General features: G+C 36.6%; 1 long non-coding RNA gene across 1 annotated transcript; it reads right to left on the bottom strand.

Moving 5' to 3' along the window:
• Positions 1–548: 548 nt before the first annotated feature.
• LOC142342068 (uncharacterized) lies at positions 549–1,968 on the bottom strand. The gene is made up of 2 exons (XR_012759146.1): positions 1,238–1,968; positions 549–897 (listed from the first exon to the last, which is right to left on the bottom strand). It is a non-coding gene; the product is annotated as an uncharacterized LOC142342068 (long non-coding RNA).
• Positions 1,969–19,688: the final 17,720 nt, after the last annotated feature.

Below are 19,688 nucleotides of genomic sequence, written 5' to 3'. Positions count from 1 at the left end.
CACAGCCTGAAAATGTCTCAAAACAATTTTGGTGCATCCAATACTTAGCGACTAGTAAGGCTCTAAGAGAGCTGCTCCGCCATTTGATGCCCTCCAAGCGCTGCCCGTTTATTTGTTATTTGAGCACAAAAAGTCAAATGGGTCAGACGAAAAATTGCATAAGATTACAGGACTAATACAATAGCTACCAATTTTTTTTTTAGAGTAATCAGAAACGGTTCGATCTAAATAGTTTAAGACTAATGTGCGTGATAAATACTGACTAGGGAGCCTACTTAAATGCCTAAATGACTTATGATCGTAGAACAATGCAAGAAGAAACCGTTCAAGAACAAATCAATGGATTAGAGAAATTAAAACAGCTTTGCATCTGCCAGGCTGAAATTCAAAACCATTTTCTGCAGCCCAAGCTAGAAAACTCGGGTCGTTCCCTTTATAGCCCCCAATTATGGTACAATTATCATGAATAGGGGCTATAGGTTATCTGGCCACTAAGCTGGGGGTGGATATTTAATGGGAAAGACCCGAAAACTCAAAAATAATCTGCGCGTTTGAAATAATCTCTCCTTGTTGGTATTTTACAGCAATCGCTATCAAAACAGAGATTAATTACAAACAGAGATTAAATCTAAAATAAAAGACAGCACAGCAACACAAGCAACTATTGGCGAAAGTGGATGAGTCAAACTGGTGTTTCGCACGTTGAGACCTTGTGTTTCGCCGTACAAAAGGGCCATCAATTGAAAAAGGCCTGCTCTATCCTCGTTGCAATAGTCGTTACCAGCACACTTAGCCAAATGTTTTTGAAATTCTGTAAACCTCCGAGCAATTTCAACATCGCTTTTCCTTGCAATCACTGTGGACTTTAACTTTGCTCTGAGATCATCTAGAAGTGAGCTAAAACAAGCAAAAATATAATTCAACCGAAATACATTGTAATTCATTGTCCAACATTGCCGACGATTTACTCAACTTTAAATTGTTTATACAATTGCCAGATTACAACTTAAATACTCAACTTTATCTTCTACATTCAACTGTCAAACGATTGACTCATTTTTAACTTCTCTTCACAATTGACAGGCGTTCGACTCAATATTAAACTCATTATGCTATTGTCGGAATATTGGATCAACTTTAACTTGAATTGAATTAATTTCTCACTAACTAACACTTAACTCATTACTTCATTTTGTCAGAAAAAATTATCTCCGAGAAAAATATATTGATCACTTACCCCCTACTCTCCGGATTCTTCACTCTCGTAACTGCAGAACAATCACACTTGTTTGTGTATTTGTGTGTTAATAGGGAAGCAAAGCGTCGGTAACCAGAAGGAAAGTACAAAGGAAGAGTCGTGTGATTCTTCTCAACATTTTTTGTCCTGTAGAAATCAATAATGAATGTTATTCCTGACTTTTCCAGAATGTCGCTATGTTGATTCAATTGTTTGTTCATTTGCATAACAACAGCCTGACATACAATGGAAGCCAGAATCGAATCCGTTTCGAATTCTTTGGCCGTTGGAGTTGAACCTCATCTCGACTAGCATCATCGAACAAAATTTCTTGACCAGACCCTACCACCACTTCTTCACTCGGTAACATTTCGTTGACTACCACGTCTTCACTGGGTAAAACCTAGTCGACTACTTCTTTCCCGGTTAGCTTTCCACGACAACTGCCTCTAAACTGGGTAACAATTCCTCGACTACCACTTGTTCACTGGGAAACACTTCCACTACTACTGCTTTTTCACTAGGTAACACCTCCTGGACTACCACTTCTTCTCTGGATACACTACTCCTTTGCTTCATTGGTTGCACTGACAAATCATGTTAAGTCTCCAAGTTAATCATGGCCATAGAGAACTGAAGTTGCTTCATCAACTTCATCTTTTATGATTGTCTGAATTGATATGACTGTTCGTTTTTTCAACCAAAACAGAATATCTGGTTTTTGAGTTAAAATTCTTCTTTTTTTTTATCTCTTCTTTTTTCTCTTCTTTCTTATGATGAGTAGCACTTAGTAGCCGGATGCTGCACTCCAAGCTGTTCCCCTCCAGACAGTGTAAAGACGGCCCAGTCACAAAAATAAATAACAGGTGGAGAGGAAAGCACCTATATATATATATATATATATATATATATATATATATATATATATATACACACACACATATATATTCTGTTGGAGCATAATCAGAGAGACAAATTTTTTGTGAGCTCCCGATCAGAAATGGTTTCAGTAAAACCTTGGAGACCTGAAAAAATGGATTTTGGAATGAACTTCTTCGTGGCAACTACTCGCATCTGGTTGAAGCCATCTTATGCCGCATATTTTGCAGGGGTCAGCAAACTTGCAAGTTCAGGGGAGTCCAGATAGGAGTTTATATTTTGATCGTACAGAGTTTTCGCTATCGGATCTTTCAATAAAAAAAATAAAAATTCTGAATTGTTATCAGAGGTTGCGTGTATTCACAATTTTTAGATTAAAAAAGTTTTCATTAAGATCAGCATCGATAAAACCAAGAAATTGCCAGTTTTTGTTTATAGTATCCGTGTCAGATGCATGAGGTTTTCCTTGAACCATTGTTTTCAGGGGTCCTCTTGTACCTATTGAAGGTCATCTTGCGGTCCATCGTCGAGTTGTCTGTCGTCGGGTTGTCTATTGTTGGATTGAAACTGTTTTCCAGCAATTGTTTCATCGGACTGCCGCTAGCGGCTTCGTTTCCGGCTCAAATTAAAGTTGTTCTTCTTATTGTCATTGTTATAGACATAAGCATTAACTTTGTTTCTGAGGGTTTTTGTACGTGATGTCTGACTTTGTAACAGTTGCTCCTATTTCCTTATTGAGGTTGATTTTTAACCATTTTTTTACAGAAAAAGTTTTGAATATCGTTGCTCTAGGAGTTTGTTTTAGTACCACAGATTTTTGAAATAGTTAGTTTGGTGCCCTGAATATTGAGTCCAAAAAGACTTTGCGATAACTTGGTTTCTACTTGATTTTTGTGCAAGTACTAGTTACTAACTCTTAATCAATTAGCGTCTATAAATATGCGAATATTTGGCATTTACAATTCTCATTAACTTTTACCGTTAGAGAATTTCATCAGAAATGTCTTCTCAGAAGTTGCTTTTCAATGGAACAATGCAGCGAAGTATTGATATTAAGACATAAACCGCTATTAAAAATTGCTTATAATTTCAATCAAATGTAATTGAGTCAATCGTTCATCGACTGCAAAGGTAATGCATTTGGTTTTAATTGAAAAATATATGCAATCTTTGATATCGATTTGTAACAGAATCCCACGAAGCTCGATCTGTGACAGTCAACCATGAATTAAAAAACGATCAATCATCACTGAAAAATTATCGTTTGTGTAATAAAAGCCAGTAGGTTATAACCAATACTTGATCGATAAAATAGAATTTATTGACAGCCATTTCGCCACTCTCATGTCAAAATAAATAGATTTATATTTGGGTTTTCGGCCATCATAGTAGACTAGATAATGAAGATTTTTATTATCAGTCAATTAATCTACAAGACACCACAGTAACACCACTTTTGGTTTAAGGATTTCCTGGGACTGGACACTTTTTGATCGGGGGACTCTTACAAACCCCTATCCTAAAACTTAAGAAGACCATAACTGATGATCTTTTCTATAGCTCAAATGTATATTCATATGAATTGCAGTTGTGTAACCATTTATGAACATCTTCAAAGTTACTTTGAAAAACAGACTCTGAGAAGACATTTATGTCGTTCAAAAATAAACTCTTAAAGCAATAATATTCAAAACTTTGTCTGCCAAAAAATAGTTAAAAATCAGACTTTATCAAAAAATCTGAGCAACTGTTATAAAATCAGACATCACGTGAGCGAACTCTCAGAAACAGAGTTATTGCTGATGACAATAACAATGACAATAAAAAGTACAACTATAATTTGAGCCAGAAACGAAGCCGCTAGCGGCAGTTGAAGAAACAACTGCTAAAAAACCGTTTCAATCCAACAATAGACAACCCGACGACAGACAATCCGACGATGGACAACAAGATGACCTTCAATAGATACAAGAGGAACCCTGACAACAATGGCTGAAGAAAAATCTCATGCATTTGACACGAATACTAAGAACAAAAACTAGCAATTTCTCGGGTTTATTGACGCTGAAATTACTGAAAATTTTTTTAAACCTAAAAAACATGAATACACGCAACCTCTGAGTACAATTCAGAATTTCAATCTTTTTTTATTGAATGATCCGATAGCGAAAACTCTGTACAATCAAAATATGAACTCCTATCTGGACTCCCTCGAACTTGTAAGTTTCCCGACCTCCGCAAAATATGCGGCATAAGATGGCTTCAACCCGATGCGAGTAGTTGCCACGTAGAAGTTCAGTCCAAAATCCATTTTTTCAGGTCTCCAAGGATTTTCTCAAACTAATTCTGATGACGAGCTCACGGAGGATATGTCTCTTTCTGTTTATACAGTTTCCTATGGCCATGATTATTTTGGAGAAATTAATTATCAGTGCCACAAACGGATCAAAAAACTAGCCGAGGAAGTGTTACCCAGTAGAGACGTGGTAGTCGAGGACATTTTACCCAATAAAGAAGTGGTAGTTGATGACGGGTTACCGTTACCGAGTGAAGAATTGATAGGCGAGGATGTGTTACCCAGTGAAGAAACAGTAGTCGACAAAGTGCTACCCAAAGAAAAAGCCGTAGTCAAAAACGTGTTACCCAGTGAAGAAACAGTAGTCGACAAAAAGCTGCCCAAAGAAAAAGTCGTAGTCGAAGACGTGTTACCCAGTGAAGAAGCAGTATTCGAGAAAGTGCTAACTATTGAAGAAGTTAACGAAGTTTTACCCAGTGAAGACGTGGTAGTCAAAGAAATGATATCGAGTGAACAATTGGTAGTCCTGTCAAGGAGTGCTGTTCGATGATGCTATTCAAGATAAAGTTCAACTTCATCGCCCAAAGAAATTCAAAACGGTTCCAATTCTGGAGTGCCTGAAAATTCAAGCCCTTGTTAAGCTAATGAGGGTGGACAAACACTTGAACTAAAATAGTGAAATTCTGGAAAAGTCAGATAAGTTTTTCATTATTGAATTCTACAGGACAAAAAATGTATACAAGAATAACATATTTTACGACTGTACATTCTGCATTCCATCTGGCTACCGACGCTTTACTTCCTTAGTAACAAACAATTACACAAACAAGTGTGATTGTTCTTCAATTAAGTGAGTGCAGAATTGTGTGTAATTTGTGTAATTGTGTGTTACTAGGGAATCAAAACGTCGGTAGCCAGACGGAATGCAAAATGTACAGTCGTATATTATGTGATTCTTTTACACATTTTTTGTTCTGTAGAATTCACTAAAAAAATTTTCTGACTTTTCCAGAATTTCACTATTTCAGTTCAAGTGTTTGGCCACCCGCATTAGCTTAACAACGGCATGAATTATAAGGCACTCCAGAATTGGATCGGTTTTGAAATTCTTTGAGCGTTGAAGTTGAACTTCATCTCAAATAGCGTCACCGAACAGCACTTCTTGACAGGATTCTACTACCAATTCTTCACTCGATATCATTTCTTTGACTACCACGTCTTCACTGGGTAAAACTTCGTCGACTACTACTTCTCCAAGAAGTAGCACTTTCTCGACTATTGCTTCTTCACTGGGTAACACGTCTTCGACTACGACTTTTTCTTTGGGTAGCACTTTGTCGACTACTGCTTCTTCACTAGTAACACATCCTCGCCTATCAATTCTTCACTCGGTAACGGTAACCCGTCATCGACTACTACTTCTTCATTGGGTAAAATGTACTTGACAACCACTTCTCCATTGGATAACACTTCCTCGACTACTTTTTTGATCCATTTGTGGCACTGACAATTAATTTTTCCAAAAAAATCATGAACACATCTGCTTCTTCACTTCTGCTTCTTCACTGGGTAACACATCCTTGCCTATCAATTCTTCGCTCGGTAACGGTAACCCGACATTGACTACTACTTCTTCATTGGGTAAAATGTACTTGACTACCACTTCTCAACTGGTTAACACTTCCTCGACTAATTTTCAGATCCATTTGTGGCACTGACAATTAATTTCTCCAAAATAATCTTGGCCAAAGTAAACTGTAATTCAGAAAAGTTGTCGTTAATTTCTAATGTTCTGATTGTCTGAATTGATATGACTGCTTCGTTTTTTCACACAAAAAAATATCTGTTGTTTGGGTTTAATTTGTGGTTGACGCAGGAAACAAATCCGAGCGTAATTCGTGCGCTTTTGCTGTTGGAGCATAATCAGAAAGAGACAAATTTTTTGTGAGCTCCTGATCAGAAATAGTTTCAGTAAAACCTTGGAGACCTGAAAAAATGGATTTTGGAATGAACTTCTTCGTGGCAACTACTCGCATCTGCTTGAAGCCATCTTATGCCGCATATTTTGCAGGGGTCAGCAAACTTGCAAGTTCAGGGGAGTCCAGATAGGAGTTTATATTTTGATCGTACAGAGTTTTCGCTATCGGATCTTTCAATAAAAAAATAAAAATTCTGAATTGTTATCAGAGGTTGCGTGTATTCACAATTTTTAGATTAAAAAAGTTTTCATTAAGATCAGCATCGATAAAACCAAGAAATTGCCAGTTTTTGTTTATAGTATCCGTGTCAGATGCATGAGGTTTTCCTTGAACCATTGTTTTCAGGGGTCCTCTTGTACCTATTGAAGGTCATCTTGCGGTCCATCGTCGAGTTGTCTGTCGTCGGGTTGTCTATTGTTGGATTGAAACTGTTTTCCAGCAGTTATTTCTTCGGACGGCCGCTAGCGGCTTCGTTTCTGGCTCAAATTATAGTTATTTTTTTATTGTCATTGTTATTGTCATCAGCAATAACTAATTCTCTGAGGTTCTTGATTTTTGTGCAAGTATTAGTTACTAACTTCACTAACTTAATCAATTAGCGTCTATAAAGATGCGAATGTTTGGCATTTACAGTTCCCATTACCTGTTACCATTAGAAAATTCCATCAGAAATGTCTTCTCAGAGGTTGCTTTACAATAGAACAATGCAGCGAAGTATTGAAATCAAGACATAAGCCGTTATTAAAACTTGCTTATAATGTCAATCAAATGTAATTGAGTCAATCGTTCATCGACTGCAAAAGTAATGCATTTGATTTTAATTGATAAGTGTATGCAGTCTTTGATATCGATTTGTAACACAATCACACGAAGCTCGATCTTGTGACAGTCAACCATGAATTAAAACGCGATCAATCAACACTGAAAAATTATCGTTTTTGTAATAAAAGCCAGTAGGTTATAGCCAATACTTGATCGATAAAATAGAATTTATTGACAGCCATTTGGCCACTCTCACGTCAAAATGAATAGATTTATATTTGGGTTTTGGCCCATCATAGTAGACTAGATTATTAGGATTATCATTATCAGTCAAATAATCTACAAGACACCACAGTAACACCACGTTCGGCTAGAAAATTTCCTGGGACTGGACAGTTTTTGATCGGGGGCCTCTTACAAACCCCTATCCTAAAACTTAAGAACACAAAAACTGATGATCTTTTCTATAGCTCAAATGTATGTTCATATGAATTGCAACTGTGTAACCATTTATGAACATCTTGAAAGTTACTTTGAAAAACAACCTCTAAGAAGACATTTATATTGTTCTTAATAAACTCTTAAAGCAATAATATTCAAAAATTTGTCTGCCAAAAAATGGTTAAAAACCAGTCTTAATTAAAAAATCAGAGCAACTGTTACAAAATCAGACATTACGTAAGCGAACTCTCAGAAACTGAGTTTTTGCTGATGACAATAACTATGACAAAAAAGAACAACTATAGTTTGAGCCGGAACCGAAGCCGCTAGCTGCAATCCGAAGAAACAACTGCTGGAAAACAGTTTCAATCAACAATAGACAACCCGACGACAGACAACCGAAGACCCCTGACAACAATGGCTCAAGAAAATCCTCATGGATCTGACACGGATAATATAAACGAAAACTGTCAATTTCTTGGTTTTATCGATGCTGAGATTACTGAAAATTTTTTTAAATTTGAAAATCAGGGATACACTTAACTTCTGATTACAATTCAGAATTTCAATCTTTTTTATCAAAAGATCCGATAGCGAAAACTCTGTACGATCAAAAAATGAACTCCTATCTGGACTCCCTTGAACATGTAAGTTTCCTGACTCCTGCAAAATTTGCGGCATAAGATGGCTTCAATTAGATACGACTAGTTGCCAAAAACAATTCAGCCCAAAAACAATTATTTCAGGTCTCCAAGGTTTTACTTAAACTTTTTCTGATCACGAGCTCACAAAAAATATGTCTCTTTCTGATTATGCTCCAACAGCAATTTCCAAAAGCGCACGAATTACGCTCGGACTTGCTCCTGCGTCAAACAAAAAATTAACCCAAACAACAGAAATATTTTTTGTGTGAAAAGAAACGAAGGAGTCATATCAATTCAGACAATCAGAACATTAGAAGTTAACGACAACTGTTCTGAATTACAGTTTCCTATGGCCATGATTATTTTGGAGAAATTAATTGTCAGTGCCACAATTGGATCTAAAAATTAACCGAGGAAGTGTTACCCATTGGAGAAGTTGTAGTCGAGGACATTTTACCCAATAAAGAAGTGGTAGTCGATGACGGGTTATCGTTACCGAGTGAAGAATTGATAGGCGATGATGTGTTACCCAGTGAAGAAGCAGTAGTCGACAAATTGCTACCCAAAGAAAAAGTTGTAGTCGAAGACGTGTTACCCAGTGAAGAAGCAGTAGTCGAGAAAGTGCTACCTATTGAAGAAGTAGTAGTCGACGAAGTTTTACCCAGTGAAAACGCGGTAGTCAAAAAATGATACCGAGTGAAGAATTGGTAGTAGAGTCCTGTCAAGAAGTGCTGTTCGATGATGTTGTTCGAGATAAAGTTCAACTTCAGCGGCCAAAAAATTTCAAAACGGATCCAACTCTGGAGTGCGTTAAATTTCTTGCCGTTGTTAAGCTAATGCGAGTGGACAAACACTTGAACTAAGATAATGAAATTCTGGAAAAGTCGGATAAGTTTTTCTTTATTGAGTTGTACACGACAAAAAATGTATAGCAGAATCACATAAGTTACAACTATACATTCTGCACTCCGTCTGGATACCGACGCTTTTTCCCAAGTAACACACAATTACACAAACAAGTGTGATTGTTCTTCAATTAAGTGAGTGCAGAATCTGAGAACAGGGGGTATTTCATAATTTTAATTTACTCGGAGACAACCTTTTTGACAGAATGAAAAAATCAATTATTTATTAGTTAGAGAGGACGTAAGTCAATTCAAGTTAAAGTTGAATCAATATTCAGACAATTGCATATTGAATTTAATTTTAATTCAATTGCTCTGAGTTGAAGTTATAGTGATGTCAATTATTTGTCAATTGAATGTAAAAGTTAAAACTGTCTTTCAGTTAATGTCTGGAAATTGTATAAAAACTTAAAATTGACCCAATTGTCTGACAAATGCACGAACAGTTTATAGTTGAGTCAATCGTCTCACAATGTTGGACATTAAATTTACAATGTATTTCGGTTGAATTATTTATTTGCTTGTTTCGCTCACTTCTAGCTCACTTCAATTGAGACAATCAGACAATTTGAAGTTAACGACGACCTTTCGAAATTTCAGTTTCCTATGGCCATGGTTATTTTGGAGAATTTAATCGTCAGTGCTTCAAATGGAGCAAAACGATTAGTCAATTTCGTCAGAAAAACTGTTCACTATGTTGTTAACATTGTATTGTGAATGCCTTGTATTCTCAAAAACTAAATTGATTAGGTAGGTTAAATATTCAAAGAAACGACTACTACAATGGTGATTAAAACAAAATAAACAATACAGTATGAACTTTGTTAACATGATCTGACTCATCACAAGATGTCGGAGATTTGTATTTGGAGTTTTTCTGCCTGCCTCTGTGGCCCCTCAGGTTGGACATTTAATAGAATGCATTTGTTTTCCGCTCCCACGAAGTCGGTGAAGTGTTTCAAGTCCTTATGATCTTGCTATAATGTTTCCAGAATTAATTTTGAAGGCATTTCATTTCGTCAATAAATTATTAAATTGATTTTGGCTCATAGATTATCATCTGACTCATAGTTATCGACATATTTTTTCTTGTGTCGGCTCTTTCTCTGTGTCGGTTGGGATTTCTCTCCTTTACTTTCTTGTTCACATTTTATGTCACTCACTCTCTATCGCACCATCCCTTCCCTTAACTCTTTTGTTGATGCCGCAAATTAGCTGCTGCTATATGGCGTGATATCATCATCTTTTTTGCTCATTAGCGCTGAGTTGTTGTACAATTATTTTAACAAAAACAAACTAAGTAACTTTTTTCAGAAAATCATTTTTAATTGCCTCAAAGGAAGTTTGTAGCATTTACATTAGGCCTCTTAGTCTTTTTAATGCAATTTTTTTGCTGGACCTAATATAGTTTCTCTCCCAAAAAGGGGATAAAGACGGAGCCCAGTAGCCTTTATGTTTGTAGAGCCTTTCAGCTCAATGGTAGCCATATGATCGGGTTAAAAAAAAACTGTTAAGGAGACTTATGCTTATGCTTATGATGTGAAAGGCTGGTCTTAGAAACTGATCACCCCATCCCCACATTAGACCCTCCGATCCCCACCCTGCACATCGTTGAGGCCACAAAATCCCCGTGCTGCCAATGATACTCTCCCACCATTCCCCCCTTCCCCGTTCTCCCTCTTCCCCCCCCCCCCCCAACTGCGGTGCCCACCCCCGTTGTGCCACTTCATGCCACCTCAATTAAACTACATATAGCCTCAACAATCCCTGGCTAGCTAATAACTGAGCCAATCACTTGCCGGTTGTTTAAGAGCAATCTGCCAATGTTAGTCGGTTTTGTTTGTTTAGATTCATAAGTTGTTCATAATTTGTATAGCTTATTTTTTGATAGAATTTATTTTTTATGAGCATACGAGCCCAAAAAATACTAAGGCCCTAGATGGATGCCAAAGCATCTGGAGTAGAAGAACCTCTCTAACAAAGTATTCAGATTCCTCATCTGCGAAGTATTTCATCTGTCATTCTTTTGGAGGTCAAACTATGCACTACGTTTTTGTCATTGTATTGTAAATGCATTGTATTGTCAAAAACTTAAATGATAATGTAGAAGAAAATTTCAAAAAAATGACTACTACAATGCTGATTAAAACAACATAAACAATACAGTATGAATTTTGTTATTATGATCTGACTTCAAGATGTCGGAGATTTGTATTTGGAGTTGTTCTGCCTGCCTTTGTGGCCCCTCAGGTTGGATATTTAATAGAATTCTATTGTTTTCCGCTCCCACGAAGTTCGTGAAGTGTTTCAAGTTTTTATGCTCTTGCTAGAATGTTTCCAAAATTAGTTTTGAAGGCCTTGGATTTTGTCGACAAATAATTAAATTCGTTTTGGCTCATAGATTCTCATTTGGCTCATAGTTATTGACGCATTTTTTCTTGAAGTTGGTTTAAAATCTCAAGAGACAACTAGCTAACCTTTAACGACTGAATTTAATTACTATCAAGGCTAGAAAACTGGAAATTGAAGAATCAATTCTGATCATGGAAAATAGTTCTAGCTCTCTTTTTTTCCTCTCTCTCTCTCTGTTGATTGGGATTCCTTTTGTTTACTGTTCTGTGCACGTTTTATCTGTATCACTCTCTGTCTCACCTCACTCTCGCTTTCTTTAACTTTTTTGTTGATGCTTCACATCAGCTCCTGTTATGTGGCGTCATGTCATTATCTTTTTTTATCATAAACGATTTATTTAGCACTTTTCAAAAATCTTCGTTAATTGCTCTCAAACGAATTTTTCGCATTTATATTAATCCTCTTGGTCTTTTTAAGGCAGTTTTTGCTTGATCTAATAAAATTTGTCCTCAGAAATCTGATAAAGAAGGCTCCCAGTGTTAAGTTCTTTTAGAGCCTTTCAGCTCATTGGTGTCCAAGGATGGGACTCACAGAAGCTGTTTACCAACATTTTCACGACAACTGTTTCACAAAAACCAGTCACCAAGCCGTGGCTAACTAGTGACTGAGCCAAACACTTGCCGGTCGTTTGAGGGCAATTCGCCCGATGTTAGTCGGTTATTTTTTTTCAATTTCATAACTTATTCATAATTAGTATAGCTTATTTTTTGTTAGAATTTCTTTTTTATGAGCATACGAGCCCAAAAAGTTTTAAGGCCCTAGATGGATTTCAGAGGATCTGGTGTAGGAGAACCTCTATAACAAAGTATTTAGATTCCCCAACTGCGAATATTTTTCTCTGTCACACTTTTTGAGGTCAAACTGTGCACTACGTTTTTGACAGTGTGTTCTAAATGCTTTGTATTGTCAAAAGCTAAATTGATAACGTAGTTAAGTTTAAAAAATAAAAACGGCTGCTATAGTGGAGATTAAAACCTCATATACAACAAGTATGAGTTTCGCAAATATGATTTGAATTCAAGATTTCGGAGACTTGGGTTTGATGTTGTTCTACCTGCTTCTTTGGCCACTCAGGCTGAACCGATAATAGAATTCAAGTTTTTCTGCAGCCATGGAGTTAAGGAAGTCTTTCAAGTCTTCTCGCTCTTGCACAATATTTTACCAAAATATAGTTTGCAGGTCTTTGACTATATGGAAAATATTTTAAATTGAGTTTGGCTCATAAAAATAGATGCAATCGTTCCAGAGGTTGGCTCAGAAATTCACGAGACAACTAGCAAACTCTAATAACAGGAGGTAGTTATTTAAAAAAAGCATTCTTCTCCTTTTCGTAATTGATTCATAAACAATGTTGCTTAAATGTCTTCTATAAGAACTTCTTGTGGCTTTTTGTCTTGAGGAGCCGTCTACGAATCACTTCAAGCCAAAATTTTTGCCATAGTGGTCTATTGAACCTAATCTAGGAAACACTCGCACTAAATATCTCTTTTTCCTAAACTCTAATGAAAAAGTAGAACGTAGAATTGAACCTCAAAAACGTATAGAACTTACGAACACAAATGGGCAGTGGGCAGGTTGTTGTCAAAACAAAACCAAAAACGCAACAATACTAATATGCTACTGTTACAACCAACCAAAATAGAGCTCACAAAGGTGGTTTGAAACATCAATTGGAAACCTTTTTGATGAGTTAAAAACCTATGCTGAAAAAGTAAATTGCAACACAATTATTATTACAGGTGATCTCAATATTGAAAACAACTGTTGGAAAATTTTATGTCCTACAAATGAATGCAAAACAAAATTGTTGAAAAACTATGTGATGTAAATTTTCGAGAAACTTTAAACCAAAAACAGGACGGACAGCTTGATGACTTACTAACAAACAATCCCGTTGAATTAAGAAATCGTGACACAGAAAATAAGTTCAATAATTCTTTCCTATCTCTTCATAAATTTTTCACAGTGAAGATTGAGTTGCGAACAGAGTTCAAATGCCATGCTGAACAGCAAAAGTCGGTCTTCAACAATTTCGATTGTAAAGAGTCAAATATCTATAAACGTTTTTGCTATAGCAATACTGACGAATTAGTGAAGCAATTACAAAAGACTGGACAATGTATCAACCAAAAATATTCCCAAAACGACATTGCGTGGAGCTAATCTCCCCTTGGCTCATTTATGAACCTTTCATTTCACCTCATGAAATATTTATCTATCCTTAAAATACAAACTCATCAGACTGATTAAAATTGAGATATCAGCCAAAACAAGATCAAGCGGGCTGTGAAGATAAACTCCTTGAGGGAGAAGATTCTGTGAACAAGTAAAAAAAAAGGTGAGACAACTTTCAAATGTAGTAGAAATCTGGAAACAACACCTTACCAGAATAACAAAGTCAATGAAGAAAAATTTAAGTGCAAATAATTCAGTGATTTCTTCTCCAATTTGTTTCGAAGAGCTGATACAATCATGATAAAATCGTGTTACAAAAAAAAATACAAAGAGAGAAAATTAATGATGAGAAAATTGGAGTAATACTGGCAAGACTTCAGCTCAATAGAGATTGTGGAACTCACAACATTGGTAGTACGGCCTTAAAATACCTGCCAGCACTTCAAAAATCACTGCTTATGGTATTGCAATTTGGTTTGAACAAAGGAATCAAGTTTGAAAACGATCAAACTAATCCCGTTTTTCAAGGTCGAAAGTCGGGCAAAGAATGAGAGCTGCAGACCAATCAGCTTACTTTGTAATGATTCAAAGCTTTTAGAGAAGTTATTTTTTAATGAAGTCTACGAATTCGTTAAGCGATCTTTTGATAACTCCGAAATGGTTTTAGAAGACAAATTTCTTTCTATTTTGAAGCATATCTTCTATACATGAACTGGATGAAAAAAATGATTTCTTTTTGCCATACTTAGGTTTTAGAGAAGCCTTCGATAGTGTGCCACATAATAAATAACTCGCAAAAAGTTGAGGCACTGTATATCGGTGGCAACTTCCTGAAAAAAAGCGAGCTACCTCAAAAAAAATTAAAATGTTGAAGTAAATGAATGTAAATCTGAAATTGTCTCATTTATTAGTGGTGTTTCGCAAGGATCACTATTAGGTCCAGTGTTTTTTTTGTATATGTGAACGAAAGCGGATAAAAGTGTATGACGTTTTTGGATATTCTAAGCACTTTAATTCAGCACCAACGCAGCCAACCAAGTTCCAATCGGACCTGAAGCAATAAAAATCTAATTTGAGGAGAACTAATTGATATTGAATGAAAACAACAAAAGTACAACGAGCCACGTTTTAATATAATTTCAAAATTTGCAGCAGCAAAAATGAGCAAAGATCTGAGCACGATAGTGTCTAGCAAACTATACGTGAAAGCAAAAAGCCCAAAGCGTGATCAAAAAGCTCCAAAAAGCGTTCTACTGTCTGAACTGTAACCTTTCTGTTTTTAGCAATTTCTAGAACAAAACTTATCGTGTATAGGGTATGCCTCAATATTCCGGTTTTTGAATAAAACTGAAAAAAAAACGTACCTAAAGAAAGCCACTGCATGGAATTTAAGTAGCTGGGATGTGAATTACAAAAGTAGGCTATCAGAACTCAAGAATCTACCGCCTTTGTACTTCGATCTCATTGACCTACTAACGCTTTTAACCTTATTGCAGGGAAACGACAACATTAAAATGGCAATGAAATTTGATGAAAAAGCAATGAATACACAAGAAACTGAGCTCATAGCAATTGATAAATCTCGCAAAAAAAAGACCGAACAAAATTTTTGGGTGATATCCCGCAAACCACTAAATATTATCGATAAATGAACAAATCTTGAACTGAAGGACATTGATAAACAGTTCTTAAGAAAAATTTACTGGATCTACTATAACTGCTACTGTCCCTGGACCCTGATTTGCAACTGTGGCAATTGCAACGCAGCTCAGAAAGAGATCCACGCTACCCTTCATTGATGGATGCAAACCCTTGAATGACATAGAAGAATAAATTCTCCCTCTGGCTCTCTCTCTCTATCTCTCTTTCTTTGCCTCTGTGTGTGTGTCTCTCTATCTCTCTAAGAAGCTTGGGTTTTACGCTCGGACACATCCTATTTATTTTACATCCTACAGATAAAAGCGTCCAAATTTTTTTGCTGTGTTTGGTAACTCGCTCTGTGATATCCTAGTCAATGACGTCACAAAACAGTTGTATCCGTGGTTCTTTCCCTTTATAGCTCCCCTCACGAAAATATAGCCCTCATCATGTTATATTTACAATGATGGAGTGCTATAGGTTATCCGACCACTAAGCTGGCGGGGATATTATGGGATGAGTGTCGCACGTATATAAAAAATGTACTAAAAACCTTGGGTTTCAAGATTAAAGATTTAGTTTAAAATTTGATTTATTACCTGATTTATGACTAACACAAGGTTGATAGGTGTCAGAAAAGCTAAACTTCCATCAGAACTCACCACTCTATTAAATCTAGTCTAATTAAACCAACTTTTCTTCACCATAAACTACTGAACGATTTAACTGATAACTTCACATTTTAACCAAGTACCACGCTCAATTAGCCAAGGACAAAGAGTATTGCGCACGGGCGGCTACTATAGTGGCGACAGAGGTTAAAAGTAAATAGAGAACCACCACCCAATAATGCTGAGCGTTGTATTGTTTTCGAAAAGAAATCTATGTTTTGTTCGAAAATCAACTTTCGACACGAGTCTGATGTCTTAATATCACGACCCGAAAGAGGAATTTTGAACTGGTGTCGGGCTTTGACAAGGAACACTGCCATCTTCGAGCTTTCAAGTGGGTACTCCCCGAAGTTTTGAATATAGCAAATCGGTTCTTAAATGTTTTTTTCGATAATAAAAAAACGTTCAAACTTAAGCAAATTTGAATTCGACGTAATTTGACTTTAAATACGCCATTGAACCTTGCGTTTTTGGAAATTTTTCCGAAAAAAATGTTGTGTCAATAAGATTCAAAAGTTGCTGATTTAGAGTGTCAAAAAGGAGTTCGAGTTTCGACCCTAATTATCGAAGTAATTTGAAAAACAGCAGCTTTTAAATAAAACACTGATGACGCGAAACTCCTCAAAAACGCTGCTACCGAAGCCTTTTACGGGTTCAAATAATTTTGAAAGTTATGTTACACACTTGGAGCTCTTGTGGCAACTTCAGCATTGGCAAAGAAAGAAAACAGTAAACGGCGCAAAAACGGAAATTGATGAACGGCTGCATTATTTTGCGTTAAAGTTACAAAATTCGGATATTGATTACTATCATACACTTTCGGAGGACACTAGGAAGAGCTATGATGAGACCGTAACATTTTTCAGTTAATACTATATTGAGAAAACTGTAGTTTTCCGTTGGAGGCTAGCTAGGAGAGTCCAGCAGCCGGGTGAAAAATTAACAGATTTTCTCGGTTATTTGTAAATTTTAGCCTTGAAAGCATACCCTCAGGAGTCTAATGAGATAAGAGAGCATCTCATTTCGAGCGGATTCCTCGAAGGCATAGAAAATAGTCAGGTGCGACTCGACTTGAGAAAGAACTTGGGTGACGCCGATATGACTTCAGACTAAGCTTTAGAAAGAGCACCACATATTGAAGCAGTCACGAGAATTGAGGATGAGGATAATGAGCAGCGGGTTTCTGTCATCCAGTCGAATGAAAACACTCAGTTAATTAATTCAGTTAACGATTTAGTGCAAACACTTCAGACTAACCAACCTAACAAGAAAGATAATCAAAAGTTTTCATCCCAAAGAGCGAGGCCAAAAGACTTTCTGCGCGGAAGTGAGCCTAGTTCAAGAGAAACCGGACATAAAATTAGAAACTACAATAGCTGTAACAGAAGCAGCGCTGATAATAGACGAACCAATATCGACAGTGGAGCGCAATCGCCAACACCAGGAGGCGAGAACAGAAGCCGATATTGGTCGCACGAGAGTCGTGCTGAGCAGTCAAAGACAGCGGTGAGTTTTGATAGAGAAAAATGTTGCCGTTGCGGTCAGCGAAATCATGCATCTAAGGAATGCAGGAATTGTTTTGAATGTGGGCGTCCAAATCATTTCAAACAAAATTTCCCGTATTTAAACGAGAATTAGCTTAAGATGGGCTTCATTTTCAGCTAGCAACGAAAAAATTTTGCGTAGCGGAAACAGCCCAGTGGAGGCCTTGTTTGCCAAAAATATGATAAAAGAGAAACTTATAAAGGCCCTAATTGGTAATGAAAGTAGTGTTAATCTTTTAAGTAACACACTCTACCAGCAACTGGAGAACTGAGCCAGATTAGAGTGTGCAAAAAAATATAATAGCTGCCAACAATACAAAATGCCTGTGAAAGGTTCAACAGCTATTCAGGTCAAACTTCAAAAATTTACACCTGAGATAACAATTGAGTTTCTAGCGACCAAAACTGAGATAACGCATTGTATTATGGGTATTGAATTCTTATATAATTTTGACTGTAATTTGAACCTCAGGAAGAACGAATTTTTTTTCGGGACAATTGGGAATTCATTACAATTGTCCCCATCCCATCGAAGTGATAAGAATCTGTTTTTAATTGCTGCTGAGGATCACGCACGAATTACCTCGCTGCTGCGAAGGTTTTGTTAAATCCAAAATTATAGATGAAGAAGGTAACATAACACAGCAAACAGAAGAAATTATATGCAAACCCATGAAAGAGTTTCAATACAAATCACACTTATTAATAGCGAAATCGCTTGACATGATTGATGATGTCGTATGTGTCCGATTTTTGAAAACTACATAAGAACTGAAGAAAATTTACAAAAATGCGAGAATTGTATGTGCGGAAAACCTTGAAAAAATTTCAAGTGTACGACAAAATAATTCTTACAATAATGGAAAACATAGGGATGAATTGGACTTTGAGAAACGTGTGAACTCAAGCTCAATGACCTTGACTTGTGAGAAAATGACAAAAATGATGTCATTTTGCACAATATATAAAATAAAATTTTCGCGAAACTCAAATGATATGGGATTTTGCGACCGAATTTATCATAAAAAAACCAAAAAAAGGATGCTGAGTCATTCAGACGTACATACGGCAGCATGAGCTTCAAGAAAAGAAAAGTCATGAATAAATTGTTGAATACTTGATACGAGAGGACATAGTCGAAACAACACATTTCGGCTGGGCAGAACCATCATTACTTGTACCAAAAAAGGATGGAACCTACCGCTTGGTTGTAGACTATCGTGGTCTGAACAGACAAACAGAAAAAACATGCTTGCCTTTACCACGAATTGATGAAGTTATTGATTCACTAGAGGGAAATATGTTCTTTTCGGATATAGTTCTCTTGTCGGGGTACTTTCAGATGACGATTGAGGAAGAGAGTCAGAATTTAACAGCTTTCATAACGCCTCTAGGCCCGTATAAGTAGAAAAAGACTCCCTATGGGACTAGCGTCTGCTCGGGGTGCTTTTCAAAACCTAATTGAGTTATTTTTGGTAGCCTCTCTCGCTAAATGACTCTAGTGTATCTAGATATCTAGATGTTGGTATGGTTTACGGCAGAAATTTCGACGAACATCTGAAACAATTAGAACTGGTTTCCAACGTTTAGCGGAGAAAGGACTAAAGATTAAGGGATCAAAATGCAATTTTTTTTTCAAAAACGTCTTGGGGCACACTATAACCGAGAGTGGAGTCGATGTTGACCCAGAGAAAGTAAGAGCGGTAGAAAGGATGAAATAACCAAAATTTATTCCGGGTTTCGGAAAAACAGCAGAACCTCTTTGCAATTTACTGAATAAGTCAAGTAAATTTGAATGGAGTACAGAGTGCAAAAATGCGGTAACAGCGTTAAAAAAGAAGCTCTTAGACGCCCCAGTTTTAGGATCTCCAAGCGATAAGAATCCGTATACATTTAATACGGATGCTTCGTTGATAGGAATTGGAGCAATTTTTACCCAAAAGCAAGGAACGGAGGTTAGAGTTTTGCATTTGCTAGCAAAACTCTGGGTAAAAGTCAGCCAAATTACTCAGCCGCTGAGCGGGAATTATTTGCAATTGTTCATTTTACCGAGCAATTTAAAGTCTATTTACTTGGTCTGCACTTTTTATTTATAACGGACCACA

Source organism: Convolutriloba macropyga, chromosome 7 (genome assembly GCF_964194025.1).
Source record: "Convolutriloba macropyga chromosome 7, txConMacr16.3, whole genome shotgun sequence".
NCBI lineage: Eukaryota > Metazoa > Xenacoelomorpha > Acoela > Convolutidae > Convolutriloba > Convolutriloba macropyga.
This window is presented reverse-complemented; position numbering and strand designations above follow the sequence as displayed.